Consider the following 25,979-nt stretch of genomic DNA (forward strand, 5'->3'; position numbering starts at 1 on the left):
TGCCTCTGTCTTTATCCTTTTTTGAAATGTGTCTTTTTCTTAAAGACGTCTTTAATTTGCATTTATTTGTTCATTTCACATGTGTGTGAAGTGGGGAGAGTGCATACCATAGAAAGCATGTGGAGGTCCAGGAAAACATGCTAGATTCAGATGTATCCTTGCAGGATCTGGGGATCAGACTTAGGTCATTCATCTTTGGTGCACATACCTTTACCTTCTGAGCCACCTCAGTTTATGCTAGTATATTATTTTAATGATGTTTGGCTCATGACTTATATTTTCCTTCAGTGGTATAGCAGAAAAAGAGTCTATTTACTTATTTATTTGTCATTGATATATGTTCATTAAATACAGGCCTTGGTTTCACTAAAATTCAATTCTAGTATATCTAGCTTTTTCTAGTACTGTTACAAACGTATTTACTGCCTCACGTTGTCCCATATCTATCATCTCCACCTTCCTCTTCCTGTGAGTCCTCTTATTCCCTCACGTTCCTTTTTTCATAATATATATATATATATATATATATATATATATATATATATTCCATAAATGAAAACAAACATGCAATGTCTGTCTTTCTCAGTCTGGTTGATTGCACTTAATATGATTCCTCAAGTTGCATCTATCTTCTATGAAATGACATAATTTCATTCCTTATGGCAGAATAAAAACCCATTAGGTATTTATGCCACATCTTCTTTACTTATTCTACGTTTGATGGATGCCTAGGCTGATTTCATAATATGGCACTGAGAATAGTGCTGCATTGAATATGGATGTGCAAGGATCTCAGTTGTGTGTTGATTTAAGTCCTTTAGATACATACTCAGTAGCAGTAGAACTGGGTAATAGAACAGTTAAATTCTTAATTTCATGAGACATCTTTAGTCTGATTTCCATAGTGTCTGGAAATGAGTGTTATGCCCATCATCAGTCCATGGGTTCCCATTACCACATGTATTTGATGGAATTTCTTGCTGTCTTCATTATATTGTCTCTGACACAGGTGATGTGGAATGTCAGTGTATTTGTGTATTTTTTTCTTTTCTCATATATTATATGCTGACTGCAGTTTCCCCTTCCTCCACTTCTAGTCCCTTCATCCCACCTCCATTCTCTCTCAGCTCTACTTCTCCTCCACTTACCTTCAGATAAGACTAGGCCTCCCAGGGATATCAGTGGAACATGGCATTACAAAATGCAATAAGAATAGGGCCATGCCCTCACATCAAGGCTGGATGAAGCAACCCAGAAGGAGGAAACAGGTCCCAAAAGCAGGCAAAAGAGTTAAAGACAACCCCCATTCCACAGCTAAGAGTCTCACAAGAATACCAAGCTGTATAGCCATAGCATATACGTAGAGGACCTAACTAAGACCCATGAGGCTCCATGGTTGCTGCTTCTGTCTCTATGAGCTCCTATGAGCCATGTTTCATTTAATTCTGTGGGCTGTTGTTTTCCAGGATCCCTGTGGCTGCTACAAATCTTTCATTTCTGCTTCTGCAGGGTTCCCCAGGCTCAGCCCAATGTTTGCCTGTGGGTTTGCATTTCTCAGATGACTAAAAATGTTGAACTTTTTTTTTCATGTTTATTGTTCATTTTCACTTCACTTTTTGAGGGCTGTCTGTTTTCATCTTATGGATGTTTTAGGATCTGGTTTATTCAGACCCTATTCATTTATGAATGGTTTATACAGAACCATAGCATCTACTAATTGGTATAATATTTTGTCTCCTGTTTATATTGTTTTTCAGTTTTTCTCTTTTCTTATTGCTTTAAATTTAACTTCAAAGACTGTATTGAATAAATGTGGAAAGAATAGTCTCATTCCTGATTTCATACAGGGGGATGCACTGAGTTTTTACTTAGATATTCCAGCGATAACTGTAAGCTGGATTATCTGTGACTTTTATTACATTGAGATGTATTCCATTTATTCTAAATTCTTTCAGGATACTGATTTCAAATTATTCAGAAACACTGAACACATATTTACTACTATTGCTCTTAATTGTTAGTATACTCAGCTTTTTCTTGGTAATTTCTATTGTCATATATATTATATATGTCATATATAGTATATACTATATATATATTAAACTTCTTATTTTCATTTGCATAAATTGTAGCTGGGAGGAATCAGTTATACTTCCTTGCTGGAAAACATGAAATCAAAATGCACAATTTAAATACTTCAAATATTTGGACTCTCAAAGATGTATCTAGTTGATTTACTACAGAGACATTTACACACACAATAAATACATAAGCTCTTTACTTAATAAGGTAAACCATGTAAAACTATTCCTATAAACACTACGGGAAACACTATTCCTATAAAAACTATTCCTATAGACTCATGATATGTCTATATTCAAAGTTTAAACCGAACATTTCATCCACTAAGACGCAGCTCTGAGGACTTTTAAACATTCAGTCACATTTCAACTGAACTATTTGTAGCAGATACAAAATGCTGTATATAAATTGGCATGTTGAAATCTTTAGAACAACACAAAAGAAAAAAGAGGAAAATTTACTCTGTGAAGGTTATATTGAAACTGTATAAAAACTATGAAATATAACAAAGGAGGATTTGATAAGGCTTAATATAGCAAAATGTAAACTATTAGGTAGAAAATGTATTTTTCTAAGTGACAAGAGTTTGAGTGGATAGTACATATGTCTATTTTAAGTCAGCTATGAGATATTTTTCTCTTATTTGAAGTAATACAGTTACCTTTGGACAGTGATCATCTGAAAAATCAACTACTGAGCATTTCCTTTAAATGCATAATCGCATTCAATGTACACTTAGCTAGGTGTAGTCTTATGGAATTCACTGCTCACAGAAAGCAAACAAGGTGAAAGGCTCCAAATTTACATGTTTAAGCTAAGTATATAGACATATATGTATATATAAATGCGTGTGTGTGTGTGTGTGTGTGTGTGTGTGTGTGTGTCCCACAAGCACATTGACCTGACTCCAATGTAATTCTCAGCTGTGAGAGAAGATAATTGGAAACACTATCCTAAAGAACAATCTTACTTGTATATAGTACTAATTTTCTACGGAGAATACTTATACATATATTGACATGGTAATCATAGATCAATTAGAAAATCAATATTTAAGACATCTAAGTTCTATTCAAAGTAAAATGAGTAAAAACACATACTGGTTATTAAATCAACAATCCTAGAACTTACTTTCCTTTAATATTAGCAATTGGATAAGATGAGACAGTTCATCCAAAACAACTTTTGATTATTCCCAATTATTAAAGAATTCATAGTTCACTGATGTATTTCAAAATAATTAGCTGTCAGGAAGTCATAAAGCTTATATCATTTTATGAAAGGATAAGAGTTCTTACTTTGATTATGTTGACTCAGTATGCAGCAGCCAGCTGCATGCAACCAAGAATTTATGTATCTTATTCCAATCAAGATGACAGGTTCTGTGTTAAGCTAAATTTATATTCCATTGAGGTTAGATACCTTAAAATAAGTCTAGCATGTTAGAATCATTCAGCAATTAAGGAAAGTATCATTAACTTAAAAATGTACTGAATAAAATGACAAAAAATGTTAAATTAGTATTGCTTCTTGTTTCATGACTCGCGTCAAGGTCAACTTGTCATCTATTCACTGTCTTACTAATGCAACAATGTAAGCATGCATAGAACAAACAAAATGAAACCAAACAAACAAACAAATGAAAATCAAGCAGAAAATTAAAAAAGAATAATTAGCTTGGAAATATCATGAGTCAAACGAACAAATGAGAGTCGACTAGGCTTTCTCCCAAAATGCATTGTTCCTTATGAGATGACAGTACATTCTTGTTTCGATAACTATGCATTGCAGCTCCTGCTAGCTAAAAGCATATGTCATTTGTAACACACTGAATACATTATATATGCTATTTTCATGATGCTTGTACCTTTGGGGGTTATAAAAAAAATAATACTCTCATTATCAGAGTGATGAGTATTTGAATGCTGTGCCAACAGTTAACTCATGTCTACTAATCGAAAAGGGAAAATGTTCTTTATTGACTGGAGAAAGGATCTTGTTTGAAGATAATTGACTCCCTGTCTTTCATTGATATAATACTGCCTCCGGAAGGAACATATGCTCAAGTTAGAAAACAAAGGCTATGTGTAATGGGCTGATCACTTTCTCCTCACTCAAGCACAGATTCTATTGACCTGAGTGAAAATTCTGACTGTCTGTGATTCAAAGGATTATAGATCATGTAGTCCATTTAAGAAGTTGAAAAATCTCTTCAAATAAGAGGCTTTTGCAGAAGCAGGGCACAAGAAATACAAAGAGTCAGAAACTTCACATTAAAAGATACAAATCAGAATGGAAAGAAATGAAAGTATAAGACAGTTCACACAATGTTACATGCATGCTGTATGCAGGTTAGTTTTCTAGAATAATCAAAGTTCTAGGTCCTTTGAAACGTTAACATATTCTGGCTTGCACATGGTAAGTTGTAATTCTAATAGCACATTCAAATAAAAATGTTAATTGGAAGTTCATTATACTCAGAGGGCAGTGTCAAAATATTTATGCACATATACATCATAGATACACGTCTGTGTGTGTACATACGTAAAAGGCTCAAGAAGATGTCCTGTGATGGAGTTCAAAGGCATTGCAACAGTGAATACTGGAGATACATGAGATAATATATAATGAGATATATAATGAATGAAAATGGAAAATCCACAGAAACTGAGGCAAAAACAAAAAGTAGTAAGAACAAATGTTCTAATTAAGAAAAATCTTCAGTTTCAAATGTTGCTAGAAATCAAATAATGAGAACTAGGAATGGCCTTTGACTTTCCCACCATGACACCAATAAAAAAGGTTTGCTAATTCAGAGGGGAACATCTGATTTCTCTAGAGTTCAAAGGGAAGCAGTATAAGAACAATTCCTGGTTTTAGATGTAGCCAATGATTTTAAGGTGTTTTACTATAAAATGGACCAAGCTGCATAAGTGGGGCAAAAGGGAAGTAGCTTCATAAGAGAGATTTTATTCTAATACTAGTGATCCTATCATATTAGCAGACAGGTGAATCTTTTGAAACTGGAGAAAGGAGGATGAAAAATATAGAGTGTACTTGAGTAAATGAGATATAAATTAAATTTATCATGGAGATTATGACCTCCCTTAGACAAAAATCATAGTGATGAGGTAATGAAGACATTTATTGGGTATTTCCTGAAATATAGAAGACACAAAGCATATGGAATAGACACAAAGGAGTATCTAGTGAGATTATTAGTAAGTACAACAGGTAATTATTATAAAGTTCCTGACCAGAAGTAAGTTTTAACAGCTACTAAATATCAGGCACTTTTTACTTGGGTGTTTTTTCCATGGTTCTTTTGTTTTGTCCATCACCTCCAAGCTGAGATTCTTAAATTCTAACACTGTACATCCCAGAACTGGATTGCAAGCCATCTGTCCTGAATCGTTCAAGCAGTCACAGAGATTCCCAGCCTCTCAGAAACTAATGAGATCTTCATTCCTCTATGAAGAGGCTTTCCATTTCAATTGCAGACACAGGAAACATCACACACAATAATAATATGTTCCATTGGAAAACATAGGATAAAAATATCACAGTGCTCTCTAAAGTGAAGTCCCTCCATTTGTTTTGTAGTCTCTCTGTGGCTCGTATGGCAAAGGGGTGAGGATACACCTAAAATAACTACTTTACTCACAAGTACACAGGACACATGCTACATCTTGCCATCAAAAGGTGTCACTTGCTTCAAAGTCACCACTATATCCCGCATGTCCACTGATTCTAGAAACCATAGCTTCATCATTAGCTCTGGCCAGATGAACATTTGGGTGAATTTAGAATATGTGCACTCTGCCCTTTTCTGGCTTACTGATTATCCTCATGTGACTCTTGTTACCTTGTAGATTGTGAATGAGAACAACATTAGAATAAATTACACATGAACTCTAAGTAGCAGGATATACTCAATAATGAAAAATGGGTACATTCAATAAGTCCAAGGAATGAATAAAAGAAAACCTTCTGCTTCCTAAGCAAAGAGTAACTACATATAACACTGTATTTGATATATCATCTGCAACTGGGTGTTCTCCTGAGCCTGGTCCTTGGCCATCTATGCTTAAAATATGTAATTCCAATTTTGTGGTTATGAGTCAATGATTGAAAATAAGTATTTGTTTTTCTCTGTATATGAACTATTGGCTATCTGTCTCTGATGCACAATGCCTGGCATTGCATTCAAGATGTTCCAGAGCCTCGTGTAGATTCATCCAAACATGGCACCAATGAGAAAGGCCTGGAGTAATAACCAAAGAGCAGCACAAGTACATTGCCCTAGTCCTCTGAACACAGAGCTGAAGGACACCATGATAACTGAGTCCCTTTTCCTTGAGCACCCTACCCATCAAAGGCCAGGTAATCCCATGACTTTGGATGGTGTTGTGTCAAGACTGAAGCACTGACCCAGGGCCTGCCTGGTTCTATAGTCCACATACAGTGGGCACTGAGATTGGGTCATGGCAAAGCATTGTTACTCTAGTAGTAATAGTCTGAATAGGAGAAAAGAAGGGTTGTCACTCCAAAATCAGATAGGGCTAGTGGCTGTGGATGTACTTTACTTTTTAAAGTACACAAAAGTGGCCTGCTTTGAGAAAGAGTTTGCTAAAAGCACATTTTGCTTGAAAATGTCATACACATACATAATACCTTTATGTTCATTTTAAAAATAAACAAAATAAAATAGCATTCATATATAAATAAATACAGTACGACTCAGTGTGTACCTTGGTGTGTTACCTGTCTTGTCCAAGAAACAATGCTTGAGGTGTCTGCACATTGACTTGCACCAAAATTAGCTTTGCCGGGCTAATTGGCCCTAGTGCTGCAGCAGACTGTCCAAACTGACAGGATGGCTTCTCCATGTTATGGTTGAGGGGAAGGTTTTATTGTAGACACCAGCGAGAGAGGAGCAAAGGAATAAAGGAATCTAGAAGAGTCCAGAGAAGAAGGAGAATATAGTAGATGAACGTGGCCAGAAGGTTAGACCTGGCCATGAGAAATACAGGAACAGAGCATGGCAGAGGGTGAGGTGGGACAAAGAGAAGAGGACAGCATGAAAGAGCAGGAAGGAGGAGGAGGAAGAGGAGGGAGGACGGAGGGGGAGAGAGGGGGGGAAGGGGAGGGGGAGGGGAGAGGGGGAGGGGGAGGGAGAGGGAGAGGGAGAGAGGGAGAGGGAGAGGGGGAGGGGGAGGGGGAGAGGGAGAGGGAGAGAGGGAGAGGGGGAGGGGGAGGGGGAGGGGGAGGGGGAGAGGGAGAGAGCCCATTAGGAGACTGGGTATACTGCTGTTTGGAATTTGAGGAAAAGGAGTTTCCTTTGGCCATGACCCAAGTTATACTGTAAAACAAGTGGTCTCTACCTATACCACCAATATGTTCTTGTCTGAAATAACAGCTGTGGTCATGAACTAGTCTGCTTTGACATTATCTGATTAAGCCTTCTCACCTCTCATACCAGCTGAACACATTCCCTCACGATTTGCCCAAATGCTGAAGGAAAGGCTTCCTGGTAGCTAGTCTGAAAGTGTTGTGAAATCTCTGGTGTTCCTTATAAACTATCAGCAGCCACACAAACAGTGTGCTGTACACTCCCTTGACATGTCTAGTGGAACTTTTACGTGGTTCTTCTAGGAGAAACTGTTCTTAGAAATTTAGTGAGCATGATGGGCCCTCTTCAACATTGTTCACTGCTCCTGTGAATGTGAAACATAAAGAAATTGCCAGAAGGTCAGTGTGCATGTCACACCTATTTCACCATATAGCTGGGGTAAGCATTGGTGGTGTTCCTGTAACCAGTGGTCACCTCTGAAACAAGGCAGAACAAGACTGAAGCCTGGAAAGGCAACACCACATGACCTGAATAAATGACTCAGTTTTTCAAATTTTAGAAAGAATAAAATTGGGATACAAAGAATAGAGGGTAAAATGTATGGCTCATGAGTCCTTCTGAAGATTTATTTATCTGCCTATTCTTTCTTTGATGTATCAGTAGAAGTTTTCATTTTTCAGAGTTTTAATTAAGCCAAGCAACTCCATGAAATTGATGCTCCTTCAAAACTACTTCTTGTAGGCATGTACATAACATATTTTAACATTTGAACACAGTCACTCCAAAACACAAAAACATTTTCCCTTGACAACCCAGAGAATGTTTAGCAATATATAAGGTCCCTCCTTATATCTTAGAGTACTCAAAAGATACTGATGCTGTAGCACTCATACTATAAACTGAAGTTTCTGACCTAAGTGTTTTATTTCTCTCATAAACTTTAAGAATCAATATTATTTCTTATTTATCTCTCTATCTGAATTCTTAGCTCAGTGTTCAAAATACAAATGTTCAAAGTGCCTATAAAGTAGCATAAGTGATTTGCTTCCCAGCATACTGTAGAGGAGAACTCTTAACTTCTACACAATGGGACTGAGAGACTTTCTCAAGAACAGATCTGACTTGTTTATTACAATGGCTGTATATATTTTTTTGCTTTGTTTGGATGTGAGGTGTATTTCTGAGTATAAGACTAAAAGTTAAAAAAAAAGCTAAATTGTTTGAATTTTCAAATATACAGGTCATTACGATTCCCACTGAAGGACACCATGTCTTGACACTTGGCTGATGTTGTCTTGGTTTTGGTGTTGTTGAATCTAATCTGATTTTGTGGAAGTAAAAGAAAAAGCAGCTAAATTGTGTGTGTGGCGAAAAGATGAAGGGGGAATGCTAAACTATATGCTGATTTGATACTGCACCTAGAAAACAACTACAGAAAACAGTTAGTTACTAGACCCGTAAGGGTTCTTCAAACCCAGGTACACTGGACACTGACACATTGTCCACCATATTCACTGATTGATTCCTTTGATAAATTACTAAACTATCTCTCTAAACACAAAGCAAATGCTGGATTGTGTGATTAAAGTCTATCCAAGCTGTATCACTCTTTTTCATACCTGACTTGGTTACATTAACCTTCATAGAGTCACTATATTCGCTTCTTATTTTTTTATGCTAGATGCAGATAAAGCACTGAAAACTAGGTACCTGTGTGAAGTCCTGATACCAGTGAGTGGAAGTGCATCCAGAGGTTAGTGCCGTATCTTAGAAAACAGTCTCACAGCGAATGAACATTCATTTAATATGTTGAATGAGTCAGAAATAATTTTATCACCGAGTCATGGTTTCTTTGTAATAGGCAATTTAATGAGCTCCTTGACTTCAGTTTAATTATAGTCACATAAAATATGAAACCAATCTGTTAAGAATAACCAACCACATGCTATAGTTTTGAGAGAATTTGGAAATTTTAGAACTATATATGTTAACATATATATCTGTATGGATATATATATATATATATATATATGTGTGTGTGTGTATGAATTATGTTAAAAAATGTCAAGTTATCTATATTTTGTAGAATTGTTAAAATCTGATATATGTTCACTTAGTGGAAGTGTTTCTCTTCTTTTCTATTCTTAACTTGGAAATTAAAGATTTTCTCCTTAGTATTGCAATCCTTTCAAATACAAAATCTTACAATTTTAATATTCCTCCTTATTGCCTTATTTTAGTTTTAATTTTATTGTCTGCACATGTTTTGTTAAATAGGTATACTGGCTATGACCTAAATATATTTTTGAAAAAAAATGACATTCAATCATTTCTCAATATGAAAAGAAAAAAACCTGTATTTGACCATTTTGATACATTTTATGCATTATGGTAAATAATTCCATGTAAGTGACCTTACAATTTTTATTAAAACACTCACTGGTAAGCCATTAGTGACACAACGGTTTATGTGTAGAGAGACTAATCTGCCTAACTTGACCATGAATTCAAACTCCACTCTGGCCTCTGACTTGTCTTTACATTTTACACTGTAGAATCTGTCAGTGACTATAGAGCATATACTGTCATTGATTTTTCATTCATTGCTAACTTTCGTACTAAAACTCAGTACATTTGAAACCCCATATTTTTTATCTTTGACATTTTCTTTATTTTTACATTCATGTTCTGTCTTCCAGATATTGGCATAGAGACTATCATGGCATCTCAGATTTGCTCCAGATCTGACATATACACTTGAGGGTTTGAATTATGCTACAGTTAACTTTCAGTAAATTTCAAAATCATTCATTTCATCCATTCAGTCACAAATCTGACAATTAAACTCGACTAATCAAATTGTTTTACCATGCATTCAATAAGTAAGTATCAGTTTTGGTCCTTAGATTATTTTTTTTAGTATTATTTAATCTTCTTGGCTTTTGTATAAATTAAGGTTCCCAAAGGATAGAACAAATTCATTTATTTCTTAAATCTGAACAAAATTTTCTAAAATAATTTTTATTGATACTTTGAGATTTTCATATCATGCATCCCAATCCCACTCATTTCCTAGTCCATCTGTATCTACCCTCTACCCTTGTAGTGTCCCCCTTCAAAGGAAAACTAAAAAGGAAATAATAAATATGAGATAAAAATTAAAAAAAATAAATTTAGGAGGGCAGAATTTAAGGACATTAGCCAAGACAAAAGGGTTCGTGTGGACTATAGGTATTGAATACAATTTTGTAATTGCCCTGCATCAGCATGAAAGAAAAGAGCAATAAAGATAGAGATTATTTTCACTGGAAGATACTTAAAATGAGGTGCGTCATTTATCAAAAAAATTCACATGAGGAATACAATCAAATACATAAATATGCTCAGCCAATGTGATGGTTATTATGAAACCCTATTGAAGAAATCCAGAATATAACTGGAAGAAGGAAAGCAGCAGAGTATAATACATCCTGTTAACCATTCCATGCAAAGTTAACAGATAAAGGGCATAGAAAGGCAAGAAGGAGATATGGGGAGACAAATAGAAGATGGGCTTCTTTTGAATTTTGATTTTTATTATTATTTTTGTTTCTAGTTCCCATATATACACTTGCATATTGACAACTTTCCCATATCACTTTAATTCCACTCCTGTCTACCCGCATACTTCACCAAAATAATTTCTCCCTGTCATTTCTACTCATTTTGGTTTCTTACCTATCAAGATTAGCCACAGACACCAGTGTGACTTTGGGTTTAGAGCTACCCGATAAAGCATGATGGACTCATGAAAGTGTAACCAACTAAAGACTGATCGCCTCTCCTAGTGGAAATTTTTTAAAAAATATTTTCTTAATATTGATCCCAGCTAATCAGTCCACATCCCCATGCCCCTAATTGCCCATCAAACACCCTGTCTAAATTTTTCTTAACACAGTGGTTTCCACTATATTTTGCTATGTGATGCTATTTCATCACTCTTTTTTTCATTTCTCATCTACTCTTTTTTATTAATATCTTAGTCTATGCTTTGGTAATCTAATATATATTTAAATTCCTTAAAAATGGAAGATCCTGTCTTTTTGTCCATTGTTTTAGACTCTGAGTTGAATTTAAATAGTTTCAGAGAAAACTGCAGGTGATGGACATCTATTTTGTCTAATTATATGCCTGCCTAGGACTAATTTTCCATCTGGATTATGAGCTTCCACGAATAGGAGACAGAAATGGAAAGCCTGAAATATTTGCTGCTCTTGAATCTGAGAGAATGAATGTGACAGTCTCATAGTAAGCATGTTTGGTTACATCCCAAATGTCACCATCAGAAAAAGCAATTTCAACAACAATTTTAAGTGTATTACATGGAAATATTGATATTGACTGCTCCATGTCAAATATAATGGTCATGAATGTATGTAAGCTTTATTTTAGTATTTCTCACTCCACGCAACCAAAGGGTCAAGGTAAACCTCAGTTGCCCTGACAAGGTATTATTTCCAAGACACCATTTATCAAGCATACAGTAAATAAATTGTGCTTTAACTTATATATTTGAACATATTAGTTTAAATTTACAATCTCCAAAATATCATTTTATTTTGCTCCCAAAGTGTTCTCTATGTATTTATGCATACCTTGACTTGTTCCAGGAGGGATTAAATATGACCAAAATATATGCACGGCAAAATAAAAATCAGTTGGCAAAGATGAGTAAGAAAGCAGTGCTGAATGATATGGAGAGGTGATGTAAGGAATATTTTTGATAGAAGTCGTCTCTTCGATACTGGGTGTCATATATGTATAGAAGTGTTAACATAAAAGGGTAGGGGATAGCTAAGAAACTCTGATTTGACATCTTTGTCAGGTTTATTATACATTTTAACTACAAAACAAATACATTTGTGTATAGAAAACATTATGACTGTAGAAGACATGTAAGACCGTGTGGCCTCTATCTTGTCTTGTTGCTACATATTTTGCTGCATAGAAAGATCTCATTTTTAAAAGAATAAAATGTACTTGTCTATGTACTCTTTTACATTTTATAAAGCATGAAATATATGGAAACATAAGTGTGGAGGCTTCCACTGGAGATGGAAATTCATGTTTGATAATGAAATAAGACACATTTGCTAAATGATATAGAGAGATGAACACATTCTGCCTTTCAGAGCAGATCCCTTAGAAGGAAAGGCAGGGACACATGATTAAAATGCTGAAACAGGTATGAAATTTCACCTTTGAGCAAAGGTCATTCAGGAAAACTGTATGCTATTAAAAAAGGTGAGGAGACTGAACTACATCAGGATCAGACAGGTGCTCACTAAGTAGGACTAATTCAGCTCTCATGGTGAACAGAATTACTATGTAGAGAAAACAGCTGGAAATACATTGTTTTCTATTCTGACAGCTGGGAGATAGGGTCTCAAAGGCATTCAGTTTTAAAAGAAATAAGTAAATTTGTGGTCATTAACTGAGATGATATTAATTTAAAGAAATCTAAAACATGCCATTATGTTTAAATTATGGAGGAGTGTGCTGTAAATGAAATTGACAGGTTTTGAGGAAGATTAGGTCATATACACAAGCCAAGAGTGTGGGTGAGACTTGTGTCTATCTCTGCTCCCCTGAATAATCCATTACAAGGTGTCATTAAAAAAAAAAAAAAAAAAAAAAAAAAAAAAAAAAACAAGAAACCAAGACTCTAATCAAATGCAGTGGCAAAGTTCTCAGTACTTCTTTGACTTTTGTCTTACTCTATCTTTATGTTAAAATGATGGCTGTGTCTCTGCAATTTTAGCACCCTTGCTATTGTTGATCTAAACCATAGTTTCTCACTGAAACCATTGTAACTTCTTCCTGTCTGCCTGTACTAGACCATATCAGTGTTGAGAGATGCTTAATGTAGTTTCTGTGTCTACATTTGAGAGATAATTACATGGATATAAGACTGCAGAACATTTATGTCACTTTTAAATTTAGCAATATCAATTAGGAAAGTAACATTTTTTACATTTTTGAAGTTTTTTATAGTAATGTAGGGTTTACTAACAAAATAGATGTTGATGTCAGACACTGAGAGATCTGTCGAACTTCATTGTTTGTCCCTCTAATAAATATAGGTAAAGACATAACTAATAAAACAAATAAAGGCATATATGGTACACTGAAATGACATAAGAGACAAAGGAAATGATAGCAATTATAATAAATTACTTTAGTTATACGCTTATTCTATAAATTGAGAATAACTAGAAGGTCTTAAGCATTTACTTTAAAATCCTATAATTTCAGTTAATCACATTGCTTCATAAGGAAAAAAATCCCCAGAAGGTTATCTACTAATAAATGTATGGGAGTGCTATATATCAAAATGAATTTTATTGTTTTGCAGATTGGGATTTGCCAGGGCACCAAAATCTTTTAATAAGGTCTTATTCTCAATCAGCAAATCCCAAGGATAGTTGTGCATGGCTACTTATTGCTGAACTAGTCATAATAGCCAAGCTATGGGAGGAGTCTAGAAGTTCATAAGCAGATGGGTGGATGAAGAAAATGTTATGCACATACACTGGAATTGTATTCAGTCATAAAGAGTGACATGATGTCAATTGCAGGAGAATGGATGTATCTGGAATATATCGTGAAAAATTACATGGTATCACATGCTTTGTCTCCTACATGCAATCTATAAAATAGAAAAACATGCCGGGCGGTGGTGGCACACGCCTTTAATCCCAGCACTCGGGAGGCAGAGGCAGGCGGATCTCTGTGAGTTTGAGGCCAGCCTGGGCTACCAAGTGAGTCCCAGGAAAAGGCGCAAAGCTACACAGAGAAACCCTGTCTCAAAAAACCAAAAAAAAAAAAAAAAAAGAAAAACATATGAACATAGAAACTAATGAGAAAGTGAAAGAACACTAAAAAGAGAAGACGTGTGTGTGTGTGTGTGTGTGTGTGTGTATGCCTGCGTTGGTAGATGAAAGGTACACACACACACACACACACACACACACACACACACACGTATATGACATCAAAAGGGAATTGGAACTGCAGGCAAAGAGAGGGTAGTGAAGAAGGAAGATATCTTATGGTACAAGACAACGTATAAAAATGTCATAAAACCACATATTAATATTATTTATTAATTAATATATTGTAATTATATTATAATAGATTATCTATTATATAATAATTAATAAAGTATCTAAATATATTCATAATTGATGATAATTAATTTAATTAAACATAATTTAAATAAAACATATACCATTTATTAAAAAAATTATGAGGACTAAATGAATACATTATATGAGTTAATGCTCTATCAGTTACTTTTGAGAGGAATAGGGACTTTAACTGGATAGATCTGACTGACACTAGTTTGAATTTAATTTTGGCAACATTTTTGGGAGAAGGGAGGTAGGTTGGGTAGCTAGAAGACGGACTGAAGGAAACCTGTGGTCGGGAGGTAGCCTATCTCAATTTTTATTTGTAGCCACACTTGAACTGTCAGTTCAGGGCAACTTTTTGTTTTGGGGAGAGGTCATCATATCTTTCAAGACTATGCTGTTTTTCAGGTGAAGAATGACCGCATCACATCTTACATATTGAGAAAAAGCAAAGCATTAGCATTTCAGTGCAAGCATAGCTCTGTGGGAACTTACGTGACCAAATTGAAAATTCCACACAACAAGATGTGATTTTTTGTTCCAAACAGATTTAGGCTCCTGCTGTTTTATATTAAACAGTGCTGCAGATTTCATGGTAAACTGTAGTGCAGGCTTCATGGGTACCTGGCTTTTCATTTAAAGTTCTGTGATATCGCCTCTGAATCCTAACTGCAGACTTCTGATTAACAGTTTTGGAAGTTGTATTAACAGAGACCTTTAGAATTTCAGTATTGTATAATTTGAATCTATTTGATCTTTCATTTAATGAAGACAAAATATGTATTTTTTTGTTCATTTGGTTTGCCTAAAAATAAAAATAAATCCTCTGCCTTTCTTGTATAAAGCTCAGGGATATGGAAGTTTCAAATTTACCAATCATAACATTTCCCTTGATACACTGATTGCATTCCTGGTTAGTTGCATCTTTTTTTTAGACTAAGTTTTCTATATATCTTTTTGCCTCTTTGTTTATCCCTAACTGAATACATGATCACCTTATCAACAGTGACATGTTCCAAGAAGAACAAAGTACATTTTTACTTCCTGGCAAAGCTATGAAATTCTAAGCTATTTTTGTTTAATTCATTTTATACATGTAAAATATATGGAACTCCATTTACATAATCATATCTGTACCATCATGTTGTCTTTAGAGAAAATATATAAAATAACCATTTTCCGAGGTAGAGATTATCTAACTTTTACATTTAATGAGCTAATAAAAACATTTAAAAACATTCAAACATTTCAAAACATTTGTTCTGATTTTGAGTTCATTTATAGCCAAGTATAGATAAACAAATTTAGATTAGTTAGAAAGTGAGATTTCTTATTTTTTCTGTTTTGAAAACCAGAGTCCTTAAATGGTCATTTAAATGAAATTTCAAAATTGATACTGAAAAACAATGAATAAATTTTAGATTATATTATTGAAGTTAGGAAAAGTAGACAATTATATTAAAGATGTACATTGAAGAAAAAAAACAATACTAGAAAGTAAAGAGAGTTGCTATATAATGATTACAATTCTAGCTCATTAAATCACAATTTTCATTATGTACATACTGGATAATGTAGTCCAAAAGTCAAAGAGAATTAGGCTTATCGAAAAGCAGTACAATCAAGGAAAAGGGATTTCTATTTTCTCAATAACCTTCCTTCAAAAATATTTGCTGATATGGTAGGCATGATATAACTGCATTGTTTCAATACCCTATCTTAGATTTTCATGAGACTGAGCTTTTTTAATACTTCCTGGTTTTAATTTGATTACATTTTATTGGATTTTGCATGTGGAAGCACTTACATTCTTTGGCGAGCATGTTGTCAGAGAATAATTTAGAGGACTTGGTTCTTTGTATCATGGTATGAGAAGCAAGGAGTCAGAAGTGTGAGGTAGTGGGTCACATTGCATTCATAGTCAGGAAGTGGATACAGATAAATACTGGTGCTCAGCTGGCATTTTCTTTTTTATTCAGTCAGGAACTTTAGCCTAATGGATGATGTACTAAGAATTCAGCCAGCCAAAAATTTCCAAAAAACACCTTATAAACAAAATAAGGTGTTTATTGTGATTTTAAATTCAGGCAAAATGACAATGAAGGTTAACCATTTGAAAACGTTTGTTGTATGGAAACAAATTTGTTTTTCATGGCATGGGGACAGAGAGATACCAGCAGATGTATAAATGGAGCACGAGTAAACTGTTCACTTATAGGTAGACAAAAATTAGTGATAGTTGGGCCAGTGAAATGTCTTAGTATGTAAAGATGTCTTAGATGTAATTCTTAAGACAATAGAGTTGTAGTAGATTCCCAAACTCAATCAATTGTATACTTATACTGAAGTTTTCATATCTATTTTCAGGTCCAAGTAAACAAAGATATTTGGGAATATATCAATAAAATATTTAGTTTGCAAAGAGTATAAAGTAAGATGGTGTCCCTAGGCAAGAAATGAAGTTAGATATAAATATGTTCATGGAACTACAGGGAAATTGTTTACACTTTTAATTCAAAATTATATTTCATAAATATTGCAGATTAATAAGGTTTTATAATCAATTAATAAAACAAAAGACAATAATTGTTCGCCCAAAGTCCTATTTACAAGTAAATAAAAGTATCATCATAATGTGTTGTCATTCATAAATCTTTTTTTGATATAGTATTTTAACAATAAGGTGTAATGCAATACTATAAACTTCTCTAAATGACTAATTTTATGTGTTTACTTGTCTGTAGGATCTTCAGATAGCTTGATAAGAATTGTTAGAGTGCAGCTAGAAGAGACTATCACTATCTATCTATCTATCTATCTATCTATCTATCTATCTATCTATCTATCTACCTACCTATCTATTCATCCATCCATCCATCCATCCATCCATCCATCTACCTACCTACCTACCTACCTATCTAGTATCTATATCTCATCTAGCTCTCTATGAAAGGAAAACAATGAAGTCATAATATAGAATAATTTTTGTTTGTGTGTGAATTGTAGACATTATTCTTAAGTACCTGAACCAATTTGTTTTAAGTTAAAAATATAAATTTCATTTCAAAGAACAAACACAAAAACTTACTTTTAAAAGTATAGTGAAATTGATCAAATTGTTATATAAAATAATATACGTAGGAAAATAATTGGAAAGAAGAAATAAATAAAAATATGTAATAAAAAAATTTCCAAAAGAATATCCTACATGATTAAGAATTATATTATAATTTATCTTATTTCTATCAAAAATGATTGAAAGAGGTAGAAACTAGTATAGATTTAAAAAGCTATACTTTGACTTGTATATCTCTACACAATATATAAACTTGATTTAAAGGCACGTTCCTTTGGAACAATTTAAATACTTACCAACATAAACATCATAGAAATGAGTACATATGTGAATTAACAGAAACCTGAAGAACAAAGTCGTTATTCTAATGAAGAAATGGCTATTCTGATAAAGAAGGAGGTTTTTGACAGTATAAATGTTAAAGATACAGAATGGATATAGTTTAACAGTAGTAACATCAATAAGTCAGGGAAACAAAACCTTTAGGAACATATCTGGAAGGAGCACAGAGCCTAAAATTAAATAAGGAAAACATGGAAAGAATATAAAAACACATAAACATTTGAAAAACAACAGCTGGAAGCTCCAAGACTCTACTTGAAGCAATGGACAGATAAATGTATAAAAATTGATTAATCTTCCACACAATAGAAATAAACTTCCTATGAAGTTAATTGAAAAATCCTATCCACAAGAAAAATAGAGGGAAGAAATTTCTTGGGTGTTATTATGTCAAAAACAATATAATAATTACTATTAAAATAGTTTTTCCTGGATTTTATAGAATAATTAAGTAAGTAAAATTAAAGTCAGCTTTGATCCTTAAGTGGATAGTTTGATATTAATAAGATGAAGCTGACAGCAAAATCCTGCATATTAAATCAAATAATTAGCACAATTTAAAAAAACCTAAGATTCCTTTATACCCCCATAAATTCACTAGAGTGAGTACAAAGGGATGTAATAATAAAGGACAATCACTTTTCACTTTCAAATTTACAACTTAACATTCAGTAAAATAAGTAAAGCAATATGACGTAGACATAACCATAGATACACTGGACAAAGGAGAATACATATTGATAAAAATGAAGAGAAACTTTACTCATGATTAACTGACCTCCTGAAGATGAATTATTATTGTGTGTGTGTATGTATAGTGTACATATGTGGATGCATGTGTCACAGCATGTATGTGGAGCTCAGAGGACAATTCTAAGGAGTTTCTTCTTTCCTTTCACATTTATGTGCTTCTGACATTAAACTCAAGTATTCTGGCTTTCATGGCAAGTGTCTTTGATTCACAGAATAATATCAGCTTCCAGTTAATTCAACTTGAACAGCATGTCCAGTTCAATGGGAACACAATATTTTTCAGTGAATAATATGGAACAACTAAAAATACTCATAGAAAAAGATGAAATATTACTCCACCCTAAGCTATATTTAAATATGAAATGGTTTATGGTCTAGGCATGGTGGTGAACATATGTCCTCCAAAAATGTAGGAGTATGAATGACAGGAATACCAAAGACTGCAGTTCAGCCTGGGCTACATACAAAGACATGGTTCAAAAAACAAATAAACACACACACACACACACACACACACATGATATTTTATTTGTGCTCTCACAAATAAAGCTTGCCTGGGGTAGCACACACCTTTAGTCCTAGCATTCAGGAGGCAGAGATTCATCTGGATCTCAGTGAGTTCAAGACCACAATGAGGACAGAGCCAGGCATGGGAACACATGCCTTTATTCCCAGCACTAGTTAAACATAGAGGTCTGGAGGTTTGTACAGACAGACAGGAAGTGATAGGGCTGGGTGGAAAGAGGAAGTAGTGTAGCTAGGCAGAGAGAGGAAGTAAGATGGCAGGGCACAGAAACATGTATAAGGCATGAGTACACAAGAAGTAGCTCTCTTGGGCTAAGGATTTCCTAGTGGTAAGAACTTGTGGCTGGCTTGTTCTATTCTTCTGATCTGCTTTCACCCCAATAACTGGCTTCAGGTTTTTCATTAATAAGACTGTTTAGCGATTAATGTTACAATATATAAAAACAAACAACTTCATAAACACAACAAAGAGCTAAAATTATAAACTGACAAAGTATAATGTAGGAGTGCTTTTCCTAAGTGGAATTTGGCCACAGTTTTCCTAGGACAACAAAAGAGGATGACAACAACACAATCAACTTTGATTTTATGAATATTAAAATGTATATGCTTTATGATACACCATTAAAAAACCAAATAGTAAAACCCTAGGAAAGAAAATATTTGTAAATTATATATATATATATATATATATATATATATATATATATATGATATATAGTTTATATATATAATATATGGGATTTTATTCAGAATAAATATGAATGTATTCCTACTTCATAACACAAAATAATAACCCAACTAAGAAAATATTGAAGAAATTAGAGTAATATATATTATATATTGTCAATAACTATATAAAAATACGCTAAATATAATCTGAAGTCTGGAAATCCAAATCTGCAATGAGATAAGGCTTCATTGAAACAGCCACACACTGAAAGATAGGTGGCAATAATGTTGCTAAGAACATGAAACAAGTAATACATTTGGAAAACAATTTGCGAATCTCTCAAATGTTAAACACACATTTACCATATAATTGAACAGTTCCTTAATTGCATTTTCAAGAAATAAGAATATTTCTATACAAAACTTGAATGGAAGTATCTGCTATCCAGTCCCAAGTGGCCGGCCCTAAATTTATATATGCATATGAACAACACTATAATATAGACTCAGTAAGATTCATTTTATTTACATACAATAGTTTTATTGTATATGTGTGTGTGTTTGTGTGTGCGTCTGTGCTTGTTTGTGTGTGTGTATAGCAATAATAATTGCTGAAGAAGGCAGGTGGTGGTGGTGCACTTGGTGGTGATGGTACACCTGGTGGTGATGGCACACGCCTTTAGTCCCAGCACTTGGGAGGCAGAGCCAGGCGGATCTCTGAGTTCAAGGCCAGCCAGGGCTACAGAGTGAGCTCCAGGAAAGGCGCAAAGCTACACAGAGAAACCTTGTCTTGAAAGATAAAAAACAAACAAAAATTGCTGAAGAAGAAGAGGAGGAAAATTTAGAGGGAGTATGGGGAACATAGGAAGAGTTAGAAGGGAGAGAAGGAAAGATTAAAATGATGTAAAGACAGTACATGGATAGGAAATAACAACCAAAAGATCCACAAATGTAAATACTACCCAAATCTTCATAAAAGGATAAATTGACAAATATGGTGTTGTGTGTTCAAATGTTAGAATATTATTATGTAATAAATATTAAATATTGTGAGATAGATGTACTGTGAGATAGATATATCACATTAATATGCTAATTGTGGAAAGCCAGTTATCAAATACAGATGGTCTCCTATAGGGATGTTTTCTATATAAAGTGTAGATGACACATCTTTGTCCTCTTAAGTAATTAATGAATGAAAGTTCTGGATTGGGGATGACCGTAGAAGGACAGCTAGTGGGGATATGTGTGTGGGAATGCTGCTTCAAATATTCTTGGTGTCTTTTGTGCTAAAGTTTCAAAAGCTCTATGTCTACACTAAAATTCTTTAAGAAGACATTCCTGATTTAAATTGTTTTACTTATGGTCTTTTAAAATAAACAAATATATTATATCTTTATCACTTACCTATGTTTTATGAAGCTCTGTGAGTCATCTAAAAGTACCAAGGGAAACTTTGGGTGGACAATTAAGCAATTTTATTGCAGTTTTGTTTACAATGGAAATGTTATGAAATAATTACCTGTCAAAGCTACAGACTTGATTAATTAGCTGTAGATGACTAAGGTAATCCCTTATGACATTGATTTTGTATAGTAACAACAGGCAATAATTATATTTATATATAAACTGATTAGGAAACACACTAGTGCAAAATATTTATGCCTACAAATTTTTATGCCTTATAAGCATAACATAGTGGCTTCTTTAGAAGATGAGGAACACTTTTTTCATCATGTTGTATTTCTTTTTTGCTTATAAAAGGTTTACACTATTGATATATATGTGTGTGTGTGTGTGTGTGTGTGTGTGTGTGTGTGTGTGTGTGTGTAGGTATAAGATTAAGATTTAGAATTTAATAATAAATATTCTGGTCTAGAAAATGTTAATATTTTTCTAAGGGCCATGATTATATTTGCCCCAAGAAGATGGCTAGCTTTCTGTTACTAGGCATGGCTTCTCTCATGTTGAGTAGACCTAAGGTCCAATTAGATATTGTCACTGACATATGAATGCCATTTATTGCTCCTTTACAGATATCTTGCTATCTTGGTTATTATTGTGGTTCATAGGTGTTGCACCTGGGTAGGACTATTAATTGTTTCTCTTTTTTGGCAGCTTGAATATTATTTTTGGTACCATAGAAGCTAGAATGCAAGAAGGGTGTTTTAGCTTAGATTTGGCTCAAATAATCAAAGTTATGCCTGTGGTATCTCCAGCAATAGGGGGTTACTGTCAATTTCTGAGGGTTAATTGTGGGCTATAACAGTAATATATATCTATTATATATATATATATATATATATATATATATATATATATATATGATTTTGGGGAATAAGTAGGAGTGGCCTTCTCAACTATTCAAATGGGGGTTTCTCATGTCTGGCACAGTGTAATGGGATTTTATTGGTCAGTGGTTCTCATAAGGAGCTCTGGCATAACTTCCTCTAAGATAGATATACAGATAGATATACAGGTGATAGATGATGGATGGATGGGTAGATAGACAGATAGATAGATAGATAGATAGATAGATAGATAGATAGATAGATAGATAGATGATAGACGATAGATAGACAGAAAGATATATGATAGACATACAGGCAGCCAGGCCGACATACATACAGACAGATAGATTGATAGATAGATAGACCAGAGTCTACTGTGAAACAGTCTCTCCTAGAAATGGCTTCATAAACAGTATTGGAAAAATGACAATATCAGCGGACATGCTAATGTGAAATGAAGATAATTCCATGAGATTCCACTCTTAGACAAAGAACCACAGGCTACTAATAATTGTTGGAAGTAGGAAAATTATCATGCCTCAGGGATGACCCCCTTATTAATTACTCAATATAGCGTAGTGAGCCCTGAAACCATACATAAGGAATAAAACAATGAAAAGAACTCAACAGGTCATATTTATAAATTTTGTGTAAGTGAGTCTGTTGAGAGGGTATCAAGTATTTATTAAGACATAAAATGGGCAAAAATGTTCTCACAGACACAGAACCAAGAAAACAGCCATCGTTGTCCTCCGTTCTGCCTGGAAGTGAATACATCCAGTTGTCATGTCTCTGATTACCCCAAGAGAGCAGTCATGCACCCCTTCTCAGATTTTAAGAAGTCACATAACCTGTGAGGAGGCCATACCCTAAGGCTATTACTCTGAAGGTATTGGTGGAACAAATACCCACAACATTTTCGTTTTTTGTCTAAGTAAGAAGGTTCTAAACCTAATACAAAACTATATACAACAAGAATGATTGTCAAGTATTATCAAGGAGAAAGAAAGGATAATTACATAAACAAAAATAGAAGTACAACCAACAAGAACAATATCAAGCAGGAAACACATACTAAATGTCCACACCATAAGTAAATGGCAAATTACAGAGAATGCTCCAATAGCTGTCCTATCCAGAAGAATCTAAATCTAGTACTTGATATGTTCTTAGCTAAGATATGAGAGGAATGTAACTGTAACCATGTAGTCTAGTGCTGTGGGATGGTCTTACTGTATACTGTGAATATGTGTTTTTGTCTAATAATAAGCCTAAGCCATAGACCAAATGGTTTGTAATTAATATAAGCCTCTGTGTGTTTGTTTGGGACTGAGCGGCTGTGGGACACAGAAAAATTTCTGACTATGTCTGTGCGTACATATTTATATATGTAAGTCACAATAAAGGTCAATTTGGGAGTGGAAGGAATAGACAGAGTTGAGAGGAAGCTACGGAGTTGAGTCTAGAGGGGGGAACTTGAAGGGGGAAAATGATGTAATTCTATTTCAATTTTTAAAAGGTATTAGAATAATGTTGACATGGAATAATCTGGTGTTGTGTTGTTTTGCTGTTTTGGCCTTGGTTTTGGCTTTTTCTTTGGTAGTTTTGAGACAAATTTTTACCTCATAGTCAAGCCAGCCTTGAACTCAATGTTCTCTTTCATCTACCTTCTGAGTTGTGCCACATCTTCCAGTTAAGTCTCAAAAATATTTTAATATGAAAAAGAGATACTAACATATGTTCCCTCCATTATTTATAGAAAAATAATGTAAGGCTGAAACTGTTTCCAAAAAGTACCTACAGAAATTTCTAATATGGCATCAGAGCTGAGTCTGCTCTTCTGTTCTTTGACCTTCAGTGCAAAATGATCAGAAAACTGCACAGTTCTCACCTCCCGCTATGCTATCCCTCAGTTTCCATCTGAGAACCTACACAGTGACCCTGAAAATTCCTTCATCACACTGGCGATGAATCACTCTAAAGGCAGGAAAGGGAGGAGCAGAAACTAACTCATCAATGATGACCTGCGCCAGATGCTACAGAGTGCTGTCTCAGCACTGGGCAGAAGTTTTCATGCTCACAACTAGGGAATAAGGGAGCAAATTGCCTGGTCAGAACATAAAAATGATGCAGATTATGCTTCCTCTGCTTGGATTTTTCAGTGACTAAGGAGCATGGACTCATCAATATCTCTTGCAAGGAATCAACAAACTATTATTTTATCTTTCCCTTCAGTTCATATAAAAGTTGTTTGTCATCCTAATTGCAAGAAGTGAGCTGTTTAAATCATCAAAGCACATTGAGCACATCAGAGAAAATATATTCCTTCCTTTCTGGCCAGTAACTATCATGTTCAGGAAGAAAATAAAAGGAGTTAGCAATGTTCACTTTAGTGCCAAATTGAGCATCTGTTAGTGATACTTTGTGGTGGTAATCTAATTGTACTGAAATATTATTTTGATTGTATGTTAATAAATAAAGTTGTCTGGGGGTCAGAGCTATTAGAGCCATAGAAAGAGTGTGGCGGTGGTGGCACACGCCTTTAATCCCATAGATATCTGTGTGTTCAGGGTCAGAGCTATTAGAGCCATAGCAAGAGTGTGGCGGTGGTGGCACACGCCTTTAATCCCATAAGATCTCTGTGTGTTCAGGGATACAGTCAGCATTGGAGACATATGCCTTTAAGACCTAGGGGGCTGTACATTCAGACAGTGACGAGGCAGTCATGTGTTTGGGTTTACAACCAATGAGAAGGCAGAACGACATACTATAAAAAAACGAACCGACAGGAAGTAGGCCTCTTTTCGCGAAGCTGGGACAGCAGGAGGAAGGGTGAGATTTTAGCTCTGAGCTCTGACCTCTTGGCTTTCTCTTTTACATTGTTTCTGTGTTTCTTATTTAATAAGACGGTTGGTTACATCAACATCTGGCGCCCAACGTGACAAGAATCCATTAAAAACTGCTTGGCTTGGCGGCAGGTCCGCTTTCCCGCAAGGGCGGCAGGCGGCACGCGGCGGCGGTGGCACGCGGCGGCCGGCGATCGGCTTCTTAGTCCGAGCCTGGGTCTAGTTCTGCTTGACCTCAAGCTGGACTATCGGTGAGCTGCTTGCTTAAATCCTGCTTGCTTAAAGCCGGTGCTACAAACAACTCAGAGTTGCCCTGCCGAACAGGGCCCTGCCTGTAAAGCCAACGCACGTGGTCGGAGCTTAAGGAAGCCAGACCCAAGACTTGATTCGGCACAAGAGGGAACACGTGGCTGCATTTAAACTTTAGCCAGCTACGCTTTCTTGCTCTCTCTCTCTCTCTCTCTCTCTCTCTCTCTCTCTCTCTCTCTCTTTCTCTTTGGATTTACACCTGGGACACTAGGTGGCTGTTTTGAAAATCCCCTCGGATTGCTACTGTTCTACGCAGATTTGGTAAGTCATAATATATCAGATATTTTAAAGGAAACTATCTAAAAGAGAATTTTTTTCCACGTTTAAAAAAAAAATGGGTTTTATGTGTACATTGGAAGAAAATTGGTTTTTGTTCGAAATTGTAGGCAGTCTGGCAATGGAGCAACTATATAATATTAGTATTTGTGGAATTATGCACCTTATCACTATAATAATCCACATTTTAATATTTAAAAAGATAGTCAATTTAAGTGCCAGGATAACAGCTTTAGAAGAACTTGTTAAACCTGTAAAAATTCAGACAGAAGAAATTAACAG

General features: G+C 34.7%; 1 protein-coding gene across 2 annotated transcripts in view; it reads right to left on the bottom strand.

The window, feature by feature from the left end:
• Cdh12 (cadherin 12) overlaps positions 1-25,979 on the bottom strand; it is a 1,003,328-nt gene that overhangs the window by 755,547 nt on the left and 221,802 nt on the right. The window lies entirely within an intron of this gene.

The sequence above is a fragment of the Peromyscus leucopus genome, chromosome 11 (assembly GCF_004664715.2).
Source record: "Peromyscus leucopus breed LL Stock chromosome 11, UCI_PerLeu_2.1, whole genome shotgun sequence".
NCBI lineage: Eukaryota > Metazoa > Chordata > Mammalia > Rodentia > Cricetidae > Peromyscus > Peromyscus leucopus.